The 3,780-nt window shown below is 37.9% G+C and overlaps 1 long non-coding RNA gene across 1 annotated transcript; it reads left to right on the top strand.

Annotated features, from left to right (window-relative positions):
- Positions 1-585: 585 nt before the first annotated feature.
- On the top strand, positions 586-3,574 carry LOC309389632. Its single transcript, XR_014174975.1, has 3 exons — positions 586-672; positions 1,824-1,941; positions 3,481-3,574. It is a non-coding gene; the product is annotated as an uncharacterized lncRNA (long non-coding RNA).
- Positions 3,575-3,780: the final 206 nt, after the last annotated feature.

The following is a 3,780-nucleotide window of genomic DNA, read 5'->3' as shown; positions in this document are numbered from 1 at the left end:
TTTATATTCCTTTCTTTTGTTGTAACATTTTTTTTAAAGGCAGCCATCCATCCCTGAAAGCAGAATAAGAATACAGTACAAGCAAATCAATGGGATATATACAGTGTATTCTCTCAGTATTACAGTTGTCACAGATTGTTCTGGTTTGCTCTGTTACGTATATAGGCTGGGAATTGCAGAGGATGTTGCTGGTTTAAATTCCCCAGAGTATGAGTCCATGATCACAAATTTGACCAAAGGATTTTTTTCATTACCCTGAAACATTTCCTTTCACCTCCAACCCCTAGGCAGGGCCATTGCCTTCCCTTTAGAGCAGAGAATATAAAGACATGGGGCCATCCGGGCAGCCTGTGCCTGACCCCCAGGGCCCTACTGTCAATCACCACCTCCCCATTTCTGCTCCCTTTCACACCAGGCAGCTGTACCCATCGCTGTCAACCAGGTAACAACCAGCAAACAATAGCAGCCTGAATGCCTGGTCTAGACACTCTTTTAGCCACTTATTGGCTGCTCTTGGCAGCTGTTGAAGCATAAATAAGCAGTTTGTAATCAGAAAGCTGACATCATTGCAACTCAGCTGAGAGGGGGAATTGTTCCTGGCTGTGGGGCTGTGTTTTTTTTCCCCTCTCCCCCTTTCCCTGGCTTTCTCGTTTGGGGACAATAGATTCTGAGGTGGGATGTAAATTGTGCCACACTAAGCTGGCCTTTCTTTTTATTTGCAGAGCACAATTGATGTAAGTTTGTCAATCTCCATGAAAACTGCCACGGGGAAGCAGAGAAGAAAAAGAGAGAAAAGAAAAGGAAAAGGGAAAAAAGAAAAAAAAAGAAGGAAGGGAAATGGTTGAGGCCTGGTGTTCAGACGTCCTGAGTTTCAGAAAATTCAAGAAATCTCTAAGTCCCTGTTCGAAAGATCAGGATACTTCCTGCCCAGCCTGTAGCAAATGCCAGAGTTGTATATTTAAATTCAGAAAGTCTTGTGAAGTGTAGAGTTGTTAAAGGCTTTAAAAAGACCACACACATGGTTGACAAGGTAGAAGGAAGAAATAGATTAAGAATATACATTTAGGAATGTTTTTTTATTGTTGTTGTTATATTATTAACTATTTATACAGAGATATACATGAAGTCTCAGAAATGTTAAGACCATTTCCTATAAAAACTAAGTCAAAGCAGTCCATGTGCTTTGCTTTTATTAACTAAGGAGTTGCTTGTCTTGATTTGTTGTTCAAATGTTTATGAAACACCAACTTGCGGTGACACAAGAGAAGAATTCATTTGTAAAATAACAAGATAGTTTGCATTTGTAGTTAGAGCAGACTCAAACTCATCTGTAAGTTTCATGGATTTCATCAATATTTTTTATACTTCCAAAAGGATTCTAACATTTTTTTTAAAAAAAACAGTATTTTTTATTTACCCCAACTATCAACTATTTGGAAAGTTTGATGTCAGCACTGTATTGGTTGAGTTATGCTTTTCTGTTTCAATAAATGAAGCATGCAGTTCACCTTCTGTTTCATGACTGATTAATATAAGAGTCTGTGCAGTGAATGTGTTTATTTGCAGTTGTTTGTGTATGATCAACTTCATACAAAAATCGCTAGCTGACAGGTTTCTGAATAGATTCAGGCAGTCAGATCAGAGAGCCCTCCTATTTATGTTAGGAAGATAAAATGAAAGAGGAATATTGATACAGTACATTGATAATAGGGTTAATAATGATAATGAAAGTATAACTTCTCTCTGCTACATTGGAATTGCTGGATTCTTGTCCTGGTTTCCTGATGAAGTTCTGCTCTCTAATCATTTATAATACTTATCAGTGACTGAAGCAAGACATTCTCAGGACTGAATCTTGATTCAAACATCAGTGAGGTGTTTGAGGAAAGCAAGGAAGGCCAGTCCCCAACAGAATTCATTATACTTCAGAAATCTTGTGAGGTAAGTTTCTCTCCAGTGTCACCTCTAGTGCCAATGAAAGGAAGACCAGTGCACAAAAAGGGAACTAACCCACCCATCCTAAATGTGATAATTTGGCATTGTATTTCCCTGAGGGTTTTTCTAGTATTATTTTGTCATAAGTAGCATGTGATTGTTGAGCACAAAGGCACTTCAGAAATGCATGTTTAACAAAATGACACAGCAGATAATTGAAATTTATTTGCAATTTTCAAAGTACAATAAACACAATTCTCCTTTTCTTTTCATTAATAATCGCATGGCTAATGCATAACAATCCCTCTGCAGCTTTTACAAGCAAACTTGAGCTGCTGTGTTGTAATAGCTGGAAAAGTTAATGTAGCTTGAACAAGGTTCCTAATTGTTCCTGTCTCTGTCATATTTGTCTACTTGAATGGTCCTAAATACCACAGCGATTAATTACTACAGAGCAGGTATTACAAGATGTTATCGTCCTTCCCCAACTGTCTGGGTGAATGGAGAGAGAGGCAGTAGATTGCTACAGTGCTTCATCTTTGCACTTCCTATAAGGCACTTTAACCAGAAGATTTAATGTGTCAAAGTTAAATGCGTTCTCTAGCAGATATTCACATTCTAATTAAAGATTAAGAACGTAGTACATTACACTGTGATTTGTCATACATGGCTTGTTAAATAGGAAACCTACAGGGATTTCCTAACATTTTATAAACATTATTCCGAGCTTTTAATGTGGGCAAAGCACACAATTATTCAGCTATTCTGCATTAAGAAAAGTGCAGCAGATTGTTTTTGGATATGTCTGAGACCAGGTCCATATATAAAATCAGTTTTCTTAAACAATCCATCCAAAAAGAGCTCGCTCCGTTGAAATGACTTGCTCATAAATTCTTCTTTCAGCAAAACATTCCTTTGCGTTTATTCAGTTTTGCTATTTGCCACAGAGTGTAAGTTGTTCTCTCCCCCCCCCCCCCTTATTCCTCTCTATTTAACATGTACATTTTGGCTCTTATAGCTAAGCCTTGGCATTTTTAAACTTTTTTTAATAAAAACATTTTGTAGGAAGCATGTGTCTGAAATACCACGGAAAGGGTGGGTGGAGGTGAAAAGTTTTCCAGTGTATCAAGGGTTTTCCAACTTTCTGTAGCAGTGTTGACATCCAATATTTCTTTAAAATAGTTGAAGAGTTAGGTGCATATTCTTCAGTTGCCTGCGGAATAAATTAATAAGTTGACTGGAGACATCAAAGATATCCATTTTTTAAGGACGCTTGTTAGGTTTAGTAGAAATGCAAGGTGCACTGGATTTGGGGAAGATTAGCGTTGGGGGAGACAGTCTTTTTAGAATTAAAGTGTGGCTGCAAGAGACAAAAACTATTTCCAGCCAAAATAAATTGTAGGATTTTTGAAAGAATATTAACATAAGGCTATGCCAGTAATTATTATTATTTTGTCACATGCCCTGAAGTCAGCTTGTATGTCACCGAACACACTAGAAAAATAAAAACTTGTGAATGCACTTTTGTCTTTTAACCCTACGTAGTACATGCAGCTTGTTCCTCATGGGCTGCGGAATTTATGAAATAGCTGTGGCGTTACACAATATGTGTTTGAGGCTCCATCCTGCAATTTCCAATTACTGAAGGATTTTATACTCTGGCAGTTATTGCTGAGGATCCCCAACCTACATCCTAGAAGACACAGAAGATTGAATTATCAACGATGTCTCCAAGGGATGCCTAGCCATGGCTACATTGTTGTCAGTGACTTCCGTGGCTGCTCTCTGAAAGCATATCGTGCTCTTGATTTGTACTGTATCTCATTATAGCAGCAAGTTTCTAGC

The sequence above is a fragment of the Natrix helvetica genome, assembly GCF_964273705.1.
Source record: "Natrix helvetica genome assembly, chromosome: 3".
Classification (NCBI taxonomy): Eukaryota; Metazoa; Chordata; class Lepidosauria; order Squamata; family Natricidae; genus Natrix; species Natrix helvetica.
This window is presented reverse-complemented; position numbering and strand designations above follow the sequence as displayed.